The 22,547-nt window shown below is 43.8% G+C and overlaps 12 non-coding genes across 12 annotated transcripts; all 12 read left to right on the top strand.

The window, feature by feature from the left end:
• Positions 1-1,532: 1,532 nt before the first annotated feature.
• TRNAG-CCC (transfer RNA glycine (anticodon CCC)) lies at positions 1,533-1,604 on the top strand. Its single transcript has one exon. It is a non-coding gene; the product is annotated as a tRNA-Gly (tRNA).
• Positions 1,605-3,135: 1,531 nt separating this feature from the next.
• On the top strand, positions 3,136-3,207 carry TRNAG-CCC (transfer RNA glycine (anticodon CCC)). Its single transcript has one exon. It is a non-coding gene; the product is annotated as a tRNA-Gly (tRNA).
• A 1,522-nt stretch (positions 3,208-4,729) lies between these two features.
• TRNAG-UCC (transfer RNA glycine (anticodon UCC)) lies at positions 4,730-4,801 on the top strand. Its single transcript has one exon. It is a non-coding gene; the product is annotated as a tRNA-Gly (tRNA).
• A 1,534-nt stretch (positions 4,802-6,335) lies between these two features.
• On the top strand, positions 6,336-6,407 carry TRNAG-CCC (transfer RNA glycine (anticodon CCC)). Its single transcript has one exon. It is a non-coding gene; the product is annotated as a tRNA-Gly (tRNA).
• Positions 6,408-7,929: 1,522 nt separating this feature from the next.
• Positions 7,930-8,001, top strand: TRNAG-UCC (transfer RNA glycine (anticodon UCC)). Its single transcript has one exon. It is a non-coding gene; the product is annotated as a tRNA-Gly (tRNA).
• A 1,529-nt stretch (positions 8,002-9,530) lies between these two features.
• TRNAG-CCC (transfer RNA glycine (anticodon CCC)) lies at positions 9,531-9,602 on the top strand. Its single transcript has one exon. It is a non-coding gene; the product is annotated as a tRNA-Gly (tRNA).
• Positions 9,603-12,155: 2,553 nt separating this feature from the next.
• TRNAG-CCC (transfer RNA glycine (anticodon CCC)) lies at positions 12,156-12,227 on the top strand. Its single transcript has one exon. It is a non-coding gene; the product is annotated as a tRNA-Gly (tRNA).
• A 1,522-nt stretch (positions 12,228-13,749) lies between these two features.
• Positions 13,750-13,821, top strand: TRNAG-UCC (transfer RNA glycine (anticodon UCC)). The gene has a single exon. It is a non-coding gene; the product is annotated as a tRNA-Gly (tRNA).
• Positions 13,822-15,350: 1,529 nt separating this feature from the next.
• On the top strand, positions 15,351-15,422 carry TRNAG-CCC (transfer RNA glycine (anticodon CCC)). Its single transcript has one exon. It is a non-coding gene; the product is annotated as a tRNA-Gly (tRNA).
• Positions 15,423-17,975: 2,553 nt separating this feature from the next.
• On the top strand, positions 17,976-18,047 carry TRNAG-CCC (transfer RNA glycine (anticodon CCC)). Its single transcript has one exon. It is a non-coding gene; the product is annotated as a tRNA-Gly (tRNA).
• Positions 18,048-19,569: 1,522 nt separating this feature from the next.
• On the top strand, positions 19,570-19,641 carry TRNAG-UCC (transfer RNA glycine (anticodon UCC)). The gene has a single exon. It is a non-coding gene; the product is annotated as a tRNA-Gly (tRNA).
• A 1,529-nt stretch (positions 19,642-21,170) lies between these two features.
• TRNAG-CCC (transfer RNA glycine (anticodon CCC)) lies at positions 21,171-21,242 on the top strand. The gene has a single exon. It is a non-coding gene; the product is annotated as a tRNA-Gly (tRNA).
• Positions 21,243-22,547: the final 1,305 nt, after the last annotated feature.

Genomic DNA, 22,547 nt, shown 5'->3' with positions numbered 1-22,547 from the left:
TACCAGCAAGGAAAAGCGCAAGCTTGTGTCAGCTATGTGAGAAAAGACTTCTCAACTATCTGTGTCTGCTGAAATACAAGAGAGGGATCGTCAAAAGCTCCACACTGTACTTTGAAAGTAAAGGCACACAATAATAAGCATGAATGACTGGTGGGACCTTCAAACACTTTTATGTGGAGGCTTTGAATTTCATTCTTCCCTTTTTTGTTCTGCTCTTATCTATCTCCTGGGCATTTCATGGAATGTTCGACCAGACATTTTAACTCCAGCATCTCTATGTTAAAAAGCATTTCCTAGGCAATATTTAGCCTCTGAAAAAAATATGCAAGATCCAGCAATAAATCTGGCAAAAGTCCCCAACATTTTGTGCATACTTGTGCCCTCACCTGAATGTAGCACCACCTTGTAGCCGTCGGAGGTAACTGCAGCTCACAAAATGTTTCATCAGAGGGCAAGTTTAGAGGAATCCAAAAGGCAGATGTCCATGGAAAGAGCCTCCGACTGCAGCAGGAAGTTTGGATGCTTCAAATTTGCATAGCTTCCAGTCCAACGTCCTCTCATGTACCGAATGCTCCCAAACGCTCTAAAGCCTTATACCCGGCAAGCCCTCACCGGGTAGATCTCTGGCTCCCAGGTAAAGCCAAATACTGAGCATGCAAGCACTAGGATCACAGAGAGAGAGAGAGGCAGAGAGCGTCGGAGAGCTGTTGTCTTGTTAAAGGCCTGAAACGGCTAGTGCCTAAGAGGGTCTGGACTTTCAGTTGTGACTGATTGTGAGAGGGGAAGATAAAGATTTTCTGCACCCAGCATGCCTTGCGATATACTTAGGCAAATGAGGTGAGAGCCCGACCAATCCCACGTCACTTCTCTGAATGCCTCCTCATCTGCATAAAGAGAACACTTTCACAAAGGAGCAGAGTGGCGCAGCGGAAGCGTGCTGGGCCCATAACCCAGAGGTCGATGGATCGAAACCATCCTCTGCTAATTTTGCTTGATTTTCCTTCCAAGGACCAAGCTGTCATTTCCACATAGCCAGAAAGGAAAAGTGCAAGCTTGTGCCAGCTATGTGAGAAAAGACTTCTCAACTATTCGTGTCTGTGTAATACAAGAGTGATCGTGAAAGGTACAACCCTGTACTTTGAAAGTAAAGACACACAATTATAACCATAAATGACTGACTGGTGGGAGCTTCACACAACTTTCTGGGCATGCTTTGAATTTCATTCTTCCCATTTTGTTCTGCTCTTATCTATCTCCTTGGCATTTCATGGAATGTTCTCTTTCTCTTCCCTGCTTTGCTTCCCATGCTGCCTATATATGCTCATTTCTACTATTTGTACTGTTGCTTTTCATTTCTTCTCTTCTGCACAACTTTGTCCTTGGTTTCAATCCCCAGTTCCTTACCCTCTGCAAAAAACGTTCTACTGCTTCTCATGTTGGTATCTAAACCAAATGCACCATTGAAGCTGGTGCAAGATAGTCATTGATTTCTGCAACGTAATATTTAGAACCGAGAGCTAACACATCAGAGGGCGTTGGTGGTATAGTGGTGAGCATAGCTGCTTCCCAAGCAGTTGACCTGGGTTCGATTCCCGGCCAACGCACTGAAAATACTTATATATTCTGCAAGCAGGATATATTGTAATGCAACATGTCACAAAATGGAAATTTCATGAACAGATTAATCAGCCATATATAAAAAAATAAACAAATACGTGGGCAAACATCTCAATCGCACCTTCTGCTACATACATTGTCCTAATATATGATAAGTTTCATAAAGCAGAGTCACAACACACATGTGCTGGTAATAAATTTGTTACAGTGGGCAAGCAATGGAAGGGCTGAGGCCCGACCAGACATTGTAACTCCAGCATCTCTATGTTAAAAAGCATTTCTAGGCAATATCTAGCCTCTGAAAAAATATGCAAGATCCACCGATAAATCTGGCAAAAGTCCCTAACATTTTGTGCATACTTGTGCTCTCACCTGAATGTAGCGCCACCTTGTAGCTGTCGAAGGAAACTGCTGCTCACAAAATGTTTTATCAGAAGGCAAGTTGAGAGGAATCCAAGAGTCAGATGTCCATGGAAAGAACCACTCACTGAAGCAGGAATGTTGGAGGCTTCATATTCGCATAGTTTCCTGTCCAACGTCCACTCACGTCCCGAACGCTCCCAAACGCTCAAAAGCCTCACACCGGGCAAGCCCTCACCGGGTATATCTCTGGCTCCCAGGTAAAGCCAAATACTGAGCATGCAAGCACTAGGATCACAGAGAGAGAGAGAGACAGAGAGCGTCGGAGAGCTGTTGTCTTGTTAAAGGCCTGAAACGGCTAGTGCCTAAGAGGGTCTGGACTTTCAGTTGTGACTGATTGTGAGAGGGGAAGATAAAGATTTTCTGCACCCAGCATGCCTTGCGATATACTTAGGCAAATGAGGTGAGAGCCCGACCAATCCCACGTCACTTCTCTGAATGCCTCCTCATCTGCATAAAGAGAACACTTTCACAAAGGAGCAGAGTGGCGCAGCGGAAGCGTGCTGGGCCCATAACCCAGAGGTCGATGGATCGAAACCATCCTCTGCTAATTTTGCTTGATTTTCCTTCCAAGGACCAAGCTGTCATTTCCACATAGCCAGAAAGGAAAAGTGCAAGCTTGTGCCAGCTATGTGAGAAAAGACTTCTCAACTATTCGTGTCTGTGTAATACAAGAGTGATCGTGAAAGGTACAACCCTGTACTTTGAAAGTAAAGACACACAATTATAACCATAAATGACTGACTGATGGGAGCTTCACACAACTTTCTGGGCATGCTTTGAATTTCATTCTTCCCTTTTTGTTCTGCTCTTATCTATCTCCTGGGCATTTCATGGAATGTTCTCTTTCTCTTCCCTGCTTTGCTTCCCATGCTGCCTATATATGCTCATTTCTACTATTTGTACTGTTGCTTTTCATTTCTTCTCTTCTGCACAACTTTGTCCTTGGTTTCAATCCCCAGTTCCTTACCCTCTGCAAAAAATGTTCTACTGCTTCTCATGTTGGTATCTAAACCAAATGCACCATTGAAGCTGGTGCAAGATAGTCATTGATTTCTGCAACGTAATATTTAGAACCGAGAGCTAACACATCAGAGGGCGTTGGTGGTATAGTGGTGAGCATAGCTGCTTCCCAAGCAGTTGACCCGGGTTCGATTCCCGGCCAACGCACTGAAAATACTTATATATTCTGCAAGCAGGATATATTGTAATGCAACATGTCACAAAATGGAAATTTCACGAACAGATTAATCAGCCATATATAAAAAAATAAACAAATACGTGGGCAAACATCTCAATCGCACCTTCTGCTACATACATTGTCCTAATATATGATAAGTTTCATAAAGCAGAGTCACAACACACATGTGCTGGTAATAAATTTGTTACAGTGGGCAAACAATGGAAGGGCTGAGGCCCGACCAGACATTGTAACTCCAGCATCTCTATGTTAAAAAGCATTTCTAGGCAATATCTAGCCTCTGAAAAAATATGCAAGATCCACCGATAAATCTGGCAAAAGTCCCTAACATTTTGTGCATACTTGTGCTCTCACCTGAATGTAGCGCCACCTTGTAGCTGTCGAAGGAAACTGCTGCTCACAAAATGTTTTATCAGAAGGCAAGTTGAGAGGAATCCAAGAGTCAGATGTCCATGGAAAGAACCACTCACTGAAGCAGGAATGTTGGAGGCTTCATATTCGCATAGTTTCCTGTCCAACGTCCACTCACGTCCCGAACGCTCCCAAACGCTCAAAAGCCTCACACCGGGCAAGCCCTCACCGGGTATATCTCTGGCTCCAAGGTAAAGCCAAATCCTGAGCATGCTAGTGCTAGGATCACAGAGCGAGAGAGAGATGGTTCAAGAGCTACTGTCTTGATAAAGGCCTGAAACGGCTAGTGCCTAAGAGTGTCTGACTTTCAGTTATGACTGATTGTGAGAGGGGAAGATGAAGTTTTTCTGCACCCAGCATGCCTTGGGATATACTTATGCAAATGAGGTGAGAGCCAGACCAATCCCATGCTACTCTGCCTAATGCTCCTTATCTGCATAAAAAGAACACTTTCACAACGGAGCAGAGTGGCGCAGCGGAAGCGTGCTGGGCCCATAACCCAGAGGTCGATGGATCGAAACCATCCTCTGCTAATTTTGCTTGATTTTACTTCCAAGGACCAAGCTGTCATTTCCACGCTACCAGCAAGGAAAAGCGCAAGCTTGTGCCAGCTATGTGAGAAAAGACTTCTCAACTATCTGTGTCTGCTGAAATACAAGAGAGGGATCGTCAAAAGCTCCACACTGTACTTTGAAAGTAAAGGCACACAATAATAAGCATGAATGACTGGTGGGACCTTCAAACACTTTTATGTGGAGGCTTTGAATTTCATTCTTCCCTTTTTTGTTCTGCTCTTATCTATCTCCTTGGCATTTCATGGAATGTTCTCTATTTCTCTTCCCTGCTTTGCTTCCCATGCTGCCTCTATGTGTTCATATCTATTATTTGTATTGCTGCTTTCCATTCTTCTCTTCTGCACAGCTTTGTCCTTGGTTTCAATCCCAGTTCCTTACCCTCTACAAAAACTTTCTATTGCTGTTCATGTTGGTATCTAAACCAAATGCACCATTGAAGCTGGTGCATGATAGTCATTGAACTCAGGGTCCTAATGTTTAGAACCGAGAGCGCAAAGATCAGAGGGCGTTGGTGGTATAGTGGTGAGCATAGCTGCCTTCCAAGCAGTTGACCCGGGTTCGATTCCCGGCCAACGCAGTACAAATACTTATATATTCTGCAAGCAGGATATATTTTAAAGCAACATTTCACAAAATGGTAATATAATTAAGAGGTTAATCAGCCATTATATAAAAAATAAACAAATATGTAGGCAAGCATTTCGATCGCCCCTTCTGCTATATTCATTGTCCTAATATATGATAAGTTTCATAAAGCAGAGTCACCACTCACATGTACTGGTAAAAAAATATGTTACAGTGGGCAGACAATGAAAGGGCTGAGGCCCGACCAGACATTTTAACTCCAGCATCTCTATGTTAAAAAGCATTTCCTAGGCAATATTTAGCCTCTGAAAAAAATATGCAAGATCCAGCAATAAATCTGGCAAAAGTCCCCAACATTTTGTGCATACTTGTGCCCTCACCTGAATGTAGCACCACCTTGTAGCCGTCGGAGGTAACTGCAGCTCACAAAATGTTTCATCAGAGGGCAAGTTTAGAGGAATCCAAAAGGCAGATGTCCATGGAAAGAGCCTCCGACTGCAGCAGGAAGTTTGGATGCTTCAAATTTGCATAGCTTCCAGTCCAACGTCCTCTCATGTACCGAATGCTCCCAAACGCTCTAAAGCCTTATACCCGGCAAGCCCTCACCGGGTAGATCTCTGGCTCCCAGGTAAAGCCAAATACTGAGCATGCAAGCACTAGGATCACAGAGAGAGAGAGAGACAGAGAGCGTCGGAGAGCTGTTGTCTTGTTAAAGGCCTGAAACGGCTAGTGCCTAAGAGGGTCTGGACTTTCAGTTGTGACTGATTGTGAGAGGGGAAGATAAAGATTTTCTGCACCCAGCATGCCTTGCGATATACTTAGGCAAATGAGGTGAGAGCCCGACCAATCCCACGTCACTTCTCTGAATGCCTCCTCATCTGCATAAAGAGAACACTTTCACAAAGGAGCAGAGTGGCGCAGCGGAAGCGTGCTGGGCCCATAACCCAGAGGTCGATGGATCGAAACCATCCTCTGCTAATTTTGCTTGATTTTCCTTCCAAGGACCAAGCTGTCATTTCCACATAGCCAGAAAGGAAAAGTGCAAGCTTGTGCCAGCTATGTGAGAAAAGACTTCTCAACTATTCGTGTCTGTGTAATACAAGAGTGATCGTGAAAGGTACAACCCTGTACTTTGAAAGTAAAGACACACAATTATAACCATAAATGACTGACTGATGGGAGCTTCACACAACTTTCTGGGCATGCTTTGAATTTCATTCTTCCCTTTTTGTTCTGCTCTTATCTATCTCCTGGGCATTTCATGGAATGTTCTCTTTCTCTTCCCTGCTTTGCTTCCCATGCTGCCTATATATGCTCATTTCTACTATTTGTACTGTTGCTTTTCATTTCTTCTCTTCTGCACAACTTTGTCCTTGGTTTCAATCCCCAGTTCCTTACCCTCTGCAAAAAATGTTCTACTGCTTCTCATGTTGGTATCTAAACCAAATGCACCATTGAAGCTGGTGCAAGATAGTCATTGATTTCTGCAACGTAATATTTAGAACCGAGAGCTAACACATCAGAGGGCGTTGGTGGTATAGTGGTGAGCATAGCTGCTTCCCAAGCAGTTGACCCGGGTTCGATTCCCGGCCAACGCACTGAAAATACTTATATATTCTGCAAGCAGGATATATTGTAATGCAACATGTCACAAAATGGAAATTTCACGAACAGATTAATCAGCCATATATAAAAAAATAAACAAATACGTGGGCAAACATCTCAATCGCACCTTCTGCTACATACATTGTCCTAATATATGATAAGTTTCATAAAGCAGAGTCACAACACACATGTGCTGGTAATAAATTTGTTACAGTGGGCAAACAATGGAAGGGCTGAGGCCCGACCAGACATTGTAACTCCAGCATCTCTATGTTAAAAAGCATTTCTAGGCAATATCTAGCCTCTGAAAAAATATGCAAGATCCACCGATAAATCTGGCAAAAGTCCCTAACATTTTGTGCATACTTGTGCTCTCACCTGAATGTAGCGCCACCTTGTAGCTGTCGAAGGAAACTGCTGCTCACAAAATGTTTTATCAGAAGGCAAGTTGAGAGGAATCCAAGAGTCAGATGTCCATGGAAAGAACCACTCACTGAAGCAGGAATGTTGGAGGCTTCATATTCGCATAGTTTCCTGTCCAACGTCCACTCACGTCCCGAACGCTCCCAAACGCTCAAAAGCCTCACACCGGGCAAGCCCTCACCGGGTATATCTCTGGCTCCAAGGTAAAGCCAAATCCTGAGCATGCTAGTGCTAGGATCACAGAGCGAGAGAGAGATGGTTCAAGAGCTACTGTCTTGATAAAGGCCTGAAACGGCTAGTGCCTAAGAGTGTCTGACTTTCAGTTATGACTGATTGTGAGAGGGGAAGATGAAGTTTTTCTGCACCCAGCATGCCTTGGGATATACTTATGCAAATGAGGTGAGAGCCAGACCAATCCCATGCTACTCTGCCTAATGCTCCTTATCTGCATAAAAAGAACACTTTCACAACAGAGCAAAGTGGTGCAGCGGAAGCGTGCTGGGCCCATAACCCAGAGGTCGATGGATCGAAACCATCCTCTGCTAATTTTGCTTGATTTTACTTCCAAGGACCAAGCTGTCATTTCCACGCTACCAGCAAGGAAAAGCGCAAGCTTGTGTCAGCTATGTGAGAAAAGACTTCTCAACTATCTGTGTCTGCTGAAATACAAGAGAGGGATCGTCAAAAGCTCCACACTGTACTTTGAAAGTAAAGGCACACAATAATAAGCATGAATGACTGGTGGGACCTTCAAACACTTTTATGTGGAGGCTTTGAATTTCATTCTTCCCTTTTTTGTTCTGCTCTTATCTATCTCCTGGGCATTTCATGGAATGTTCTCTATTTCTCTGCCCTGCTTTGCTTCCCATGCTGCCTCTATGTGTTCATATCTATTATTTGTATTGCTGCTTTCCATTCTTCTCTTCTGCACAGCTTTGTCCTTGGTTTCAATCCCAGTTCCTTACCTTCTACAAAAACTTTCTATTGCTTTTCATGTTGGTATCTAAACCAAATGCACCATTGAAGCTGGTGCATGATAGTCATTGAACTCAGGGTCCTAATGTTTAGAACCGAGAGCGCAAAGATCTGAGGGCGTTGGTGGTATAGTGGTGAGCATAGCTGCCTTCCAAGCAGTTGACCCGGGTTCGATTCCCGGCCAACGCAATACAAATACTTATATATTCTGCAAGCAGGATATATTTTAAAGCAACATTTCACAAAATGGTAATATAACTAAGAGGTTAATCAGCCATTATATAAAAAATAAACAAATATGTAGGCAAGCATTTCGATCGCCCCTTCTGCTATATTCATTGTCCTAATATATGATAAGTTTCATAAAGCAGAGTCACCACTCACATGTACTGGTAAAAAAATATGTTACAGTGGGCAGACAATGAAAGGGCTGAGGCCCGACCAGACATTTTAACTCCAGCATCTCTATGTTAAAAAGCATTTCCTAGGCAATATTTAGCCTCTGAAAAAAATATGCAAGATCCAGCAATAAATCTGGCAAAAGTACCCAACATTTTGTGCATACTTGTGCCCTCACCTGAATGTAGCACCACCTTGTAGCCGTCGGAGGTAACTGCAGCTCACAAAATGTTTCATCAGAGGGCAAGTTTAGAGGAATCCAAAAGGCAGATGTCCATGGAAAGAGCCTCCGACTGCAGCAGGAAGTTTAGATGCTTCAAATTTGCATAGCTTCCAGTCCAACGTCCTCTCATGTACCGAACGCTCCCAAACGCTCTAAAGCCTTATACCGGCAAGCCCTCACCGGGTAGATCTCTGGCTCCCAGGTAAAGCCAAATACTGAGCATGCAAGCACTAGGATCACAGAGAGAGAGAGAGACAGAGAGCGTCGGAGAGCTGTTGTCTTGTTAAAGGCCTGAAACGGCTAGTGAATAAGAGGGTCTGGACTTTCAGTTGTGACTGATTGTGAGAGGGGAAGATAAAGATTTTCTGCACCCAGCATGCCTTGCGATATACTTAGGCAAATGAGGTGAGAGCCCGACCAATCCCACGTCACTTCTCTGAATGCCTCCTCATCTGCATAAACAGAACACTTTCACAAAGGAGCAGAGTGGCGCAGCGGAAGCGTGCTGGGCCCATAACCCAGAGGTCGATGGATCGAAACCATCCTCTGCTAATTTTGCTTGATTTTCCTTCCAAGGACCAAGCTGTCATTTCCACATAGCCAGAAAGGAAAAGTGCAAGCTTGTACCAGCTATGTGAGAAAAGACTTCTCAACTATTCGTGTCTGTGTAATACAAGAGTGATCGTGAAAGGTACAACCCTGTACTTTGAAAGTAAAGACACACAATTATAACCATAAATGACTGGTGGGAGCTTCACACAACTTTCTGGGCATGCTTTGAATTTCATTCTTCCCTTTTTGTTCTGCTCTTATCTATCTCCTGGGCATTTCATGGAATGTTCTCTTTCTCTTCCCTGCTTTGCTTCCCATGCTGCCTATATATGCTCATTTCTACTATTTGTACTGTTGCTTTTCATTTCTTCTCTTCTGCACAACTTTGTCCTTGGTTTCAATCCCCAGTTCCTTACCCTCTGCAAAAAACGTTCTACTGCTTCTCATGTTGGTATCTAAACCAAATGCACCATTGAAGCTGGTGCAAGATAGTCATTGATTTCTGCAACGTAATATTTAGAACCGAGAGCTAACACATCAGAGGGCGTTGGTGGTATAGTGGTGAGCATAGCTGCTTCCCAAGCAGTTGACCCGGGTTCGATTCCCGGCCAACGCACTGAAAATACTTATATATTCTGCAAGCAGGATATATTGTAATGCAACATGTCACAAAATGGAAATTTCACGAACAGATTAATCAGCCATATATAAAAAAATAAACAAATACGTGGGCAAACATCTCAATCGCACCTTCTGCTACATACATTGTCCTAATATATGATAAGTTTCATAAAGCAGAGTCACAACACACATGTGCTGGTAATAAATTTGTTACAGTGGGCAAACAATGGAAGGGCTGAGGCCCGACCAGACATTGTAACTCCAGCATCTCTATGTTAAAAAGCATTTCTAGGCAATATCTAGCCTCTGAAAAAATATGCAAGATCCACCGATAAATCTGGCAAAAGTCCCTAACATTTTGTGCATACTTGTGCTCTCACCTGAATGTAGCGCCACCTTGTAGCTGTCGAAGGAAACTGCTGCTCACGAAATGTTTTATCAGAAGGCAAGTTGAGAGGAATCCAAGAGTCAGATGTCCATGGAAAGAACCACTCACTGAAGCAGGAATGTTGGAGGCTTCATATTCGCATAGTTTCCTGTCCAACGTCCACTCACGTCCCGAATGCTCCCAAACGCTCAAAATCCTCACACCGGGCAAGCCCTCACCGGGTATATCTCTGGCTCCAAGGTAAAGCCAAATCCTGAGCATGCTAGTGCTAGGATCACAGAGCGAGAGAGAGATGGTTCAAGAGCTACTGTCTTGATAAAGGCCTGAAACGGCTAGTGCCTAAGAGTGTCTGACTTTCAGTTATGACTGATTGTGAGAGGGGAAGATGAAGTTTTTCAGCACCCAGCATGCCTTGGGATATACTTATGCAAATGAGGTGAGAGCCAGACCAATCCCATGCTACTCTGCCTAATGCTCCTTATCTGCATAAAAAGAACACTTTCACAACAGAGCAAAGTGGCGCAGCGGAAGCGTGCTGGGCCCATAACCCAGAGGTCGATGGATCGAAACCATCCTCTGCTAATTTTGCTTGATTTTACTTCCAAGGACCAAGCTGTCATTTCCACGCTACCAGCAAGGAAAAGCGCAAGCTTGTGTCAGCTATGTGAGAAAAGACTTCTCAACTATCTGTGTCTGCTGAAATACAAGAGAGGGATCGTCAAAAGCTCCACACTGTACTTTGAAAGTAAAGGCACACAATAATAAGCATGAATGACTGGTGGGACCTTCAAACACTTTTATGTGGAGGCTTTGAATTTCATTCTTCCCTTTTTTGTTCTGCTCTTATCTATCTCCTGGGCATTTCATGGAATGTTCGACCAGACATTTTAACTCCAGCATCTCTATGTTAAAAAGCATTTCCTAGGCAATATTTAGCCTCTGAAAAAAATATGCAAGATCCAGCAATAAATCTGGCAAAAGTCCCCAACATTTTGTGCATACTTGTGCCCTCACCTGAATGTAGCACCACCTTGTAGCCGTCGGAGGTAACTGCAGCTCACAAAATGTTTCATCAGAGGGCAAGTTTAGAGGAATCCAAAAGGCAGATGTCCATGGAAAGAGCCTCCGACTGCAGCAGGAAGTTTGGATGCTTCAAATTTGCATAGCTTCCAGTCCAACGTCCTCTCATGTACCGAATGCTCCCAAACGCTCTAAAGCCTTATACCCGGCAAGCCCTCACCGGGTAGATCTCTGGCTCCCAGGTAAAGCCAAATACTGAGCATGCAAGCACTAGGATCACAGAGAGAGAGAGAGGCAGAGAGCGTCGGAGAGCTGTTGTCTTGTTAAAGGCCTGAAACGGCTAGTGCCTAAGAGGGTCTGGACTTTCAGTTGTGACTGATTGTGAGAGGGGAAGATAAAGATTTTCTGCACCCAGCATGCCTTGCGATATACTTAGGCAAATGAGGTGAGAGCCCGACCAATCCCACGTCACTTCTCTGAATGCCTCCTCATCTGCATAAAGAGAACACTTTCACAAAGGAGCAGAGTGGCGCAGCGGAAGCGTGCTGGGCCCATAACCCAGAGGTCGATGGATCGAAACCATCCTCTGCTAATTTTGCTTGATTTTCCTTCCAAGGACCAAGCTGTCATTTCCACATAGCCAGAAAGGAAAAGTGCAAGCTTGTGCCAGCTATGTGAGAAAAGACTTCTCAACTATTCGTGTCTGTGTAATACAAGAGTGATCGTGAAAGGTACAACCCTGTACTTTGAAAGTAAAGACACACAATTATAACCATAAATGACTGACTGGTGGGAGCTTCACACAACTTTCTGGGCATGCTTTGAATTTCATTCTTCCCATTTTGTTCTGCTCTTATCTATCTCCTTGGCATTTCATGGAATGTTCTCTTTCTCTTCCCTGCTTTGCTTCCCATGCTGCCTATATATGCTCATTTCTACTATTTGTACTGTTGCTTTTCATTTCTTCTCTTCTGCACAACTTTGTCCTTGGTTTCAATCCCCAGTTCCTTACCCTCTGCAAAAAACGTTCTACTGCTTCTCATGTTGGTATCTAAACCAAATGCACCATTGAAGCTGGTGCAAGATAGTCATTGATTTCTGCAACGTAATATTTAGAACCGAGAGCTAACACATCAGAGGGCGTTGGTGGTATAGTGGTGAGCATAGCTGCTTCCCAAGCAGTTGACCTGGGTTCGATTCCCGGCCAACGCACTGAAAATACTTATATATTCTGCAAGCAGGATATATTGTAATGCAACATGTCACAAAATGGAAATTTCATGAACAGATTAATCAGCCATATATAAAAAAATAAACAAATACGTGGGCAAACATCTCAATCGCACCTTCTGCTACATACATTGTCCTAATATATGATAAGTTTCATAAAGCAGAGTCACAACACACATGTGCTGGTAATAAATTTGTTACAGTGGGCAAGCAATGGAAGGGCTGAGGCCCGACCAGACATTGTAACTCCAGCATCTCTATGTTAAAAAGCATTTCTAGGCAATATCTAGCCTCTGAAAAAATATGCAAGATCCACCGATAAATCTGGCAAAAGTCCCTAACATTTTGTGCATACTTGTGCTCTCACCTGAATGTAGCGCCACCTTGTAGCTGTCGAAGGAAACTGCTGCTCACAAAATGTTTTATCAGAAGGCAAGTTGAGAGGAATCCAAGAGTCAGATGTCCATGGAAAGAACCACTCACTGAAGCAGGAATGTTGGAGGCTTCATATTCGCATAGTTTCCTGTCCAACGTCCACTCACGTCCCGAACGCTCCCAAACGCTCAAAAGCCTCACACCGGGCAAGCCCTCACCGGGTATATCTCTGGCTCCAAGGTAAAGCCAAATCCTGAGCATGCTAGTGCTAGGATCACAGAGCGAGAGAGAGATGGTTCAAGAGCTACTGTCTTGATAAAGGCCTGAAACGGCTAGTGCCTAAGAGTGTCTGACTTTCAGTTATGACTGATTGTGAGAGGGGAAGATGAAGTTTTTCTGCACCCAGCATGCCTTGGGATATACTTATGCAAATGAGGTGAGAGCCAGACCAATCCCATGCTACTCTGCCTAATGCTCCTTATCTGCATAAAAAGAACACTTTCACAACGGAGCAGAGTGGCGCAGCGGAAGCGTGCTGGGCCCATAACCCAGAGGTCGATGGATCGAAACCATCCTCTGCTAATTTTGCTTGATTTTACTTCCAAGGACCAAGCTGTCATTTCCACGCTACCAGCAAGGAAAAGCGCAAGCTTGTGCCAGCTATGTGAGAAAAGACTTCTCAACTATCTGTGTCTGCTGAAATACAAGAGAGGGATCGTCAAAAGCTCCACACTGTACTTTGAAAGTAAAGGCACACAATAATAAGCATGAATGACTGGTGGGACCTTCAAACACTTTTATGTGGAGGCTTTGAATTTCATTCTTCCCTTTTTTGTTCTGCTCTTATCTATCTCCTGGGCATTTCATGGAATGTTCTCTATTTCTCTTCCCTGCTTTGCTTCCCATGCTGCCTCTATGTGTTCATATCTATTATTTGTATTGCTGCTTTCCATTCTTCTCTTCTGCACAGCTTTGTCCTTGGTTTCAATCCCAGTTCCTTACCTTCTACAAAAACTTTCTATTGCTTTTCATGTTGGTATCTAAACCAAATGCACCATTGAAGCTGGTGCATGATAGTCATTGAACTCAGGGTCCTAATGTTTAGAACCGAGAGCGCAAAGATCTGAGGGCGTTGGTGGTATAGTGGTGAGCATAGCTGCCTTCCAAGCAGTTGACCCGGGTTCGATTCCCGGCCAACGCAATACAAATACTTATATATTCTGCAAGCAGGATATATTTTAAAGCAACATTTCACAAAATGGTAATATAACTAAGAGGTTAATCAGCCATTATATAAAAAATAAACAAATATGTAGGCAAGCATTTCGATCGCCCCTTCTGCTATATTCATTGTCCTAATATATGATAAGTTTCATAAAGCAGAGTCACCACTCACATGTACTGGTAAAAAAATATGTTACAGTGGGCAGACAATGAAAGGGCTGAGGCCCGACCAGACATTTTAACTCCAGCATCTCTATGTTAAAAAGCATTTCCTAGGCAATATTTAGCCTCTGAAAAAAATATGCAAGATCCAGCAATAAATCTGGCAAAAGTACCCAACATTTTGTGCATACTTGTGCCCTCACCTGAATGTAGCACCACCTTGTAGCCGTCGGAGGTAACTGCAGCTCACAAAATGTTTCATCAGAGGGCAAGTTTAGAGGAATCCAAAAGGCAGATGTCCATGGAAAGAGCCTCCGACTGCAGCAGGAAGTTTGGATGCTTCAAATTTGCATAGCTTCCAGTCCAACGTCCTCTCATGTACCGAACGCTCCCAAACGCTCTAAAGCCTTATACCGGCAAGCCCTCACCGGGTAGATCTCTGGCTCCCAGGTAAAGCCAAATACTGAGCATGCAAGCACTAGGATCACAGAGAGAGAGAGAGACAGAGAGCGTCGGAGAGCTGTTGTCTTGTTAAAGGCCTGAAACGGCTAGTGAATAAGAGGGTCTGGACTTTCAGTTGTGACTGATTGTGAGAGGGGAAGATAAAGATTTTCTGCACCCAGCATGCCTTGCGATATACTTAGGCAAATGAGGTGAGAGCCCGACCAATCCCACGTCACTTCTCTGAATGCCTCCTCATCTGCATAAACAGAACACTTTCACAAAGGAGCAGAGTGGCGCAGCGGAAGCGTGCTGGGCCCATAACCCAGAGGTCGATGGATCGAAACCATCCTCTGCTAATTTTGCTTGATTTTCCTTCCAAGGACCAAGCTGTCATTTCCACATAGCCAGAAAGGAAAAGTGCAAGCTTGTACCAGCTATGTGAGAAAAGACTTCTCAACTATTCGTGTCTGTGTAATACAAGAGTGATCGTGAAAGGTACAACCCTGTACTTTGAAAGTAAAGACACACAATTATAACCATAAATGACTGGTGGGAGCTTCACACAACTTTCTGGGCATGCTTTGAATTTCATTCTTCCCTTTTTGTTCTGCTCTTATCTATCTCCTGGGCATTTCATGGAATGTTCTCTTTCTCTTCCCTGCTTTGCTTCCCATGCTGCCTATATATGCTCATTTCTACTATTTGTACTGTTGCTTTTCATTTCTTCTCTTCTGCACAACTTTGTCCTTGGTTTCAATCCCCAGTTCCTTACCCTCTGCAAAAAACGTTCTACTGCTTCTCATGTTGGTATCTAAACCAAATGCACCATTGAAGCTGGTGCAAGATAGTCATTGATTTCTGCAACGTAATATTTAGAACCGAGAGCTAACACATCAGAGGGCGTTGGTGGTATAGTGGTGAGCATAGCTGCTTCCCAAGCAGTTGACCCGGGTTCGATTCCCGGCCAACGCACTGAAAATACTTATATATTCTGCAAGCAGGATATATTGTAATGCAACATGTCACAAAATGGAAATTTCACGAACAGATTAATCAGCCATATATAAAAAAATAAACAAATACGTGGGCAAACATCTCAATCGCACCTTCTGCTACATACATTGTCCTAATATATGATAAGTTTCATAAAGCAGAGTCACAACACACATGTGCTGGTAATAAATTTGTTACAGTGGGCAAACAATGGAAGGGCTGAGGCCCGACCAGACATTGTAACTCCAGCATCTCTATGTTAAAAAGCATTTCTAGGCAATATCTAGCCTCTGAAAAAATATGCAAGATCCACCGATAAATCTGGCAAAAGTCCCTAACATTTTGTGCATACTTGTGCTCTCACCTGAATGTAGCGCCACCTTGTAGCTGTCGAAGGAAACTGCTGCTCACAAAATGTTTTATCAGAAGGCAAGTTGAGAGGAATCCAAGAGTCAGATGTCCATGGAAAGAACCACTCACTGAAGCAGGAATGTTGGAGGCTTCATATTCGCATAGTTTCCTGTCCAACGTCCACTCACGTCCCGAATGCTCCCAAACGCTCAAAATCCTCACACCGGGCAAGCCCTCACCGGGTATATCTCTGGCTCCAAGGTAAAGCCAAATCCTGAGCATGCTAGTGCTAGGATCACAGAGCGAGAGAGAGATGGTTCAAGAGCTACTGTCTTGATAAAGGCCTGAAACGGCTAGTGCCTAAGAGTGTCTGACTTTCAGTTATGACTGATTGTGAGAGGGGAAGATGAAGTTTTTCAGCACCCAGCATGCCTTGGGATATACTTATGCAAATGAGGTGAGAGCCAGACCAATCCCATGCTACTCTGCCTAATGCTCCTTATCTGCATAAAAAGAACACTTTCACAACAGAGCAAAGTGGCGCAGCGGAAGCGTGCTGGGCCCATAACCCAGAGGTCGATGGATCGAAACCATCCTCTGCTAATTTTGCTTGATTTTACTTCCAAGGACCAAGCTGTCATTTCCACGCTACCAGCAAGGAAAAGCGCAAGCTTGTGTCAGCTATGTGAGAAAAGACTTCTCAACTATCTGTGTCTGCTGAAATACAAGAGAGGGATCGTCAAAAGCTCCACACTGTACTTTGAAAGTAAAGGCACACAATAATAAGCATGAATGACTGGTGGGACCTTCAAACACTTTTATGTGGAGGCTTTGAATTTCATTCTTCCCTTTTTTGTTCTGCTCTTATCTATCTCCTGGGCATTTCATGGAATGTTCGACCAGACATTTTAACTCCAGCATCTCTATGTTAAAAAGCATTTCCTAGGCAATATTTAGCCTCTGAAAAAAATATGCAAGATCCAGCAATAAATCTGGCAAAAGTCCCCAACATTTTGTGCATACTTGTGCCCTCACCTGAATGTAGCACCACCTTGTAGCCGTCGGAGGTAACTGCAGCTCACAAAATGTTTCATCAGAGGGCAAGTTTAGAGGAATCCAAAAGGCAGATGTCCATGGAAAGAGCCTCCGACTGCAGCAGGAAGTTTGGATGCTTCAAATTTGCATAGCTTCCAGTCCAACGTCCTCTCATGTACCGAATGCTCCCAAACGCTCTAAAGCCTTATACCCGGCAAGCCCTCACCGGGTAGATCTCTGGCTCCCAGGTAAAGCCAAATACTGAGCATGCAAGCACTAGGATCACAGAGAGAGAGAGAGGCAGAGAGCGTCGGAGAGCTGTTGTCTTGTTAAAGGCCTGAAACTGCTAGTGCCTAAGAGGGTCTGGACTTTCAGTTGTGACTGATTGTGAGAGGGGAAGATAAAGATTTTCTGCACCCAGCATGCCTTGCGATATACTTAGGCAAATGAGGTGAGAGCCCGACCAATCCCACGTCACTTCTCTGAATGCCTCCTCATCTGCATAAAGAGAACACTTTCACAAAGGAGCAGAGTGGCGCAGCGGAAGCGTGCTGGGCCCATAACCCAGAGGTCGATGGATCGAAACCATCCTCTGCTAATTTTGCTTGATTTTCCTTCCAAGGACCAAGCTGTCATTTCCACATAGCCAGAAAGGAAAAGTGCAAGCTTGTGCCAGCTATGTGAGAAAAGACTTCTCAACTATTCGTGTCTGTGTAATACAAGAGTGATCGTGAAAGGTACAACCCTGTACTTTGAAAGTAAAGACACACAATTATAACCATAAATGACTGACTGGTGGGAGCTTCACACAACTTTCTGGGCATGCTTTGAATTTCATTCTTCCCATTTTGTTCTGCTCTTATCTATCTCCTGGGCATTTCATGGAATGTTCTCTTTCTCTTCCCTGCTTTGCTTCCCATGCTGCCTATATATGCTCATTTCTACTATTTGTACTGTTGCTTTTCATTTCTTCTCTTCTGCACAACTTTGTCCTTGGTTTCAATCCCCAGTTCCTTACCCTCTGCAAAAAACGTTCTACTGCTTCTCATGTTGGTATCTAAACCAAATGCACCATTGAAGCTGGTGCAAGATAGTCATTGATTTCTGCAACGTAATATTTAGAACCGAGAGCTAACACATCAGAGGGCGTTGGTGGTATAGTGGTGAGCATAGCTGCTTCCCAAGCAGTTGACCTGGGTTCGATTCCCGGCCAACGCACTGAAAATACTTATATATTCTGCAAGCAGGATATATTGTAATGCAACATGTCACAAAATGGAAATTTCACGAACAGATTAATCAGCCATATATAAAAAAATAAACAAATACGTGGGCAAACATCTCAATCGCACCTTCTGCTACATACATTGTCCTAATATATGATAAGTTTCATAAAGCAGAGTCACAACACACATGTGCTGGTAATAAATTTGTTACAGTGGGCAAACAATGGAAGGGCTGAGGCCCGACCAGACATTGTAACTCCAGCATCTCTATGTTAAAAAGCATTTCTAGGCAATATCTAGCCTCTGAAAAAATATGCAAGATCCACCGATAAATCTGGCAAAAGTCCCTAACATTTTGTGCATACTTGTGCTCTCACCTGAATGTAGCGCCACCTTGTAGCTGTCGAAGGAAACTGCTGCTCACAAAATGTTTTATCAGAAGGCAAGTTGAGAGGAATCCAAGAGTCAGATGTCCATGGAAAGAACCACTCACTGAAGCAGGAATGTTGGAGGCTTCATATTCGCATAGTTTCCTGTCCAACGTCCACTCACGTCCCGAACGCTCCCAAACGCTCAAAAGCCTCACACCGGGCAAGCCCTCACCGGGTATATCTCTGGCTCCAAGGTAAAGCCAAATCCTGAGCATGCTAGTGCTAGGATCACAGAGCGAGAGAGAGATGGTTCAAGAGCTACTGTCTTGATAAAGGCCTGAAACGGCTAGTGCCTAAGAGTGTCTGACTTTCAGTTATGACTGATTGTGAGAGGGGAAGATGAAGTTTTTCTGCACCCAGCATGCCTTGGGATATACTTATGCAAATGAGGTGAGAGCCAGACCAATCCCATGCTACTCTGCCTAATGCTCCTTATCTGCATAAAAAGAACACTTTCACAACAGAGCAAAGTGGTGCAGCGGAAGCGTGCTGGGCCCATAACCCAGAGGTCGATGGATCGAAACCATCCTCTGCTAATTTTGCTTGATTTTACTTCCAAGGACCAAGCTGTCATTTCCACGCTACCAGCAAGGAAAAGCGCAAGCTTGTGTCAGCTATGTGAGAAAAGACTTCTCAACTATCTGTGTCTGCTGAAATACAAGAGAGGGATCGTCAAAAGCTCCACACTGTACTTTGAAAGTAAAGGCACACAATAATAAGCATGAATGACTGGTGGGACCTTCAAACACTTTTATGTGGAGGCTTTGAATTTCATTCTTCCCTTTTTTGTTCTGCTCTTATCTATCTCCTGGGCATTTCATGGAATGTTCTCTATTTCTCTGCCCTGCTTTGCTTCCCATGCTGCCTCTATGTGTTCATATCTATTATTTGTATTGCTGCTTTCCATTCTTCTCTTCTGCACAGCTTTGTCCTTGGTTTCAATCCCAGTTCCTTACCTTCTACAAAAACTTTCTATTGCTTTTCATGTTGGTATCTAAACCAAATGCACCATTGAAGCTGGTGCATGATAGTCATTGAACTCAGGGTCCTAATGTTTAGAACCGAGAGCGCAAAGATCTGAGGGCGTTGGTGGTATAGTGGTGAGCATAGCTGCCTTCCAAGCAGTTGACCCGGGTTCGATTCCCGGCCAACGCAATACAAATACTTATATATTCTGCAAGCAGGATATATTTTAAAGCAACATTTCACAAAATGGTAATATAACTAAGAGGTTAATCAGCCATTATATAAAAAATAAACAAATATGTAGGCAAGCATTTCGATCGCCCCTTCTGCTATATTCATTGTCCTAATATATGATAAGTTTCATAAAGCAGAGTCACCACTCACATGTACTGGTAAAAAAATATGTTACAGTGGGCAGACAATGAAAGGGCTGAGGCCCGACCAGACATTTTAACTCCAGCATCTCTATGTTAAAAAGCATTTCCTAGGCAATATTTAGCCTCTGAAAAAAATATGCAAGATCCAGCAATAAATCTGGCAAAAGTACCCAACATTTTGTGCATACTTGTGCCCTCACCTGAATGTAGCACCACCTTGTAGCCGTCGGAGGTAACTGCAGCTCACAAAATGTTTCATCAGAGGGCAAGTTTAGAGGAATCCAAAAGGCAGATGTCCATGGAAAGAGCCTCCGACTGCAGCAGGAAGTTTAGATGCTTCAAATTTGCATAGCTTCCAGTCCAACGTCCTCTCATGTACCGAACGCTCCCAAACGCTCTAAAGCCTTATACCGGCAAGCCCTCACCGGGTAGATCTCTGGCTCCCAGGTAAAGCCAAATACTGAGCATGCAAGCACTAGGATCACAGAGAGAGAGAGAGACAGAGAGCGTCGGAGAGCTGTTGTCTTGTTAAAGGCCTGAAACGGCTAGTGAATAAGAGGGTCTGGACTTTCAGTTGTGACTGATTGTGAGAGGGGAAGATAAAGATTTTCTGCACCCAGCATGCCTTGCGATATACTTAGGCAAATGAGGTGAGAGCCCGACCAATCCCACGTCACTTCTCTGAATGCCTCCTCATCTGCATAAACAGAACACTTTCACAAAGGAGCAGAGTGGCGCAGCGGAAGCGTGCTGGGCCCATAACCCAGAGGTCGATGGATCGAAACCATCCTCTGCTAATTTTGCTTGATTTTCCTTCCAAGGACCAAGCTGTCATTTCCACATAGCCAGAAAGGAAAAGTGCAAGCTTGTACCAGCTATGTGAGAAAAGACTTCTCAACTATTCGTGTCTGTGTAATACAAGAGTGATCGTGAAAGGTACAACCCTGTACTTTGAAAGTAAAGACACACAATTATAACCATAAATGACTGGTGGGAGCTTCACACAACTTTCTGGGCATGCTTTGAATTTCATTCTTCCCTTTTTGTTCTGCTCTTATCTATCTCCTGGGCATTTCATGGAATGTTCTCTTTCTCTTCCCTGCTTTGCTTCCCATGCTGCCTATATATGCTCATTTCTACTATTTGTACTGTTGCTTTTCATTTCTTCTCTTCTGCACAACTTTGTCCTTGGTTTCAATCCCCAGTTCCTTACCCTCTGCAAAAAACGTTCTACTGCTTCTCATGTTGGTATCTAAACCAAATGCACCATTGAAGCTGGTGCAAGATAGTCATTGATTTCTGCAACGTAATATTTAGAACCGAGAGCTAACACATCAGAGGGCGTTGGTGGTATAGTGGTGAGCATAGCTGCTTCCCAAGCAGTTGACCCGGGTTCGATTCCCGGCCAACGCACTGAAAATACTTATATATTCTGCAAGCAGGATATATTGTAATGCAACATGTCACAAAATGGAAATTTCACGAACAGATTAATCAGCCATATATAAAAAAATAAACAAATACGTGGGCAAACATCTCAATCGCACCTTCTGCTACATACATTGTCCTAATATATGATAAGTTTCATAAAGCAGAGTCACAACACACATGTGCTGGTAATAAATTTGTTACAGTGGGCAAACAATGGAAGGGCTGAGGCCCGACCAGACATTGTAACTCCAGCATCTCTATGTTAAAAAGCATTTCTAGGCAATATCTAGCCTCTGAAAAAATATGCAAGATCCACCGATAAATCTGGCAAAAGTCCCTAACATTTTGTGCATACTTGTGCTCTCACCTGAATGTAGCGCCACCTTGTAGCTGTCGAAGGAAACTGCTGCTCACGAAATGTTTTATCAGAAGGCAAGTTGAGAGGAATCCAAGAGTCAGATGTCCATGGAAAGAACCACTCACTGAAGCAGGAATGTTGGAGGCTTCATATTCGCATAGTTTCCTGTCCAACGTCCACTCACGTCCCGAATGCTCCCAAACGCTCAAAATCCTCACACCGGGCAAGCCCTCACCGGGTATATCTCTGGCTCCAAGGTAAAGCCAAATCCTGAGCATGCTAGTGCTAGGATCACAGAGCGAGAGAGAGATGGTTCAAGAGCTACTGTCTTGATAAAGGCCTGAAACGGCTAGTGCCTAAGAGTGTCTGACTTTCAGTTATGACTGATTGTGAGAGGGGAAGATGAAGTTTTTCAGCACCCAGCATGCCTTGGGATATACTTATGCAAATGAGGTGAGAGCCAGACCAATCCCATGCTACTCTGCCTAATGCTCCTTATCTGCATAAAAAGAACACTTTCACAACAGAGCAAAGTGGCGCAGCGGAAGCGTGCTGGGCCCATAACCCAGAGGTCGATGGATCGAAACCATCCTCTGCTAATTTTGCTTGATTTTACTTCCAAGGACCAAGCTGTCATTTCCACGCTACCAGCAAGGAAAAGCGCAAGCTTGTGTCAGCTATGTGAGAAAAGACTTCTCAACTATCTGTGTCTGCTGAAATACAAGAGAGGGATCGTCAAAAGCTCCACACTGTACTTTGAAAGTAAAGGCACACAATAATAAGCATGAATGACTGGTGGGACCTTCAAACACTTTTATGTGGAGGCTTTGAATTTCATTCTTCCCTTTTTTGTTCTGCTCTTATCTATCTCCTGGGCATTTCATGGAATGTTCGACCAGACATTTTAACTCCAGCATCTCTATGTTAAA

The sequence above is a fragment of the Lissotriton vulgaris genome, chromosome 9, assembly GCF_964263255.1.
Source record: "Lissotriton vulgaris chromosome 9, aLisVul1.2, whole genome shotgun sequence".
NCBI classification, from domain to species: Eukaryota; Metazoa; Chordata; class Amphibia; order Caudata; family Salamandridae; genus Lissotriton; species Lissotriton vulgaris.
Note: the sequence above shows the minus strand (reverse complement) of the source record. Positions and strands in the feature narration are given on the sequence as shown.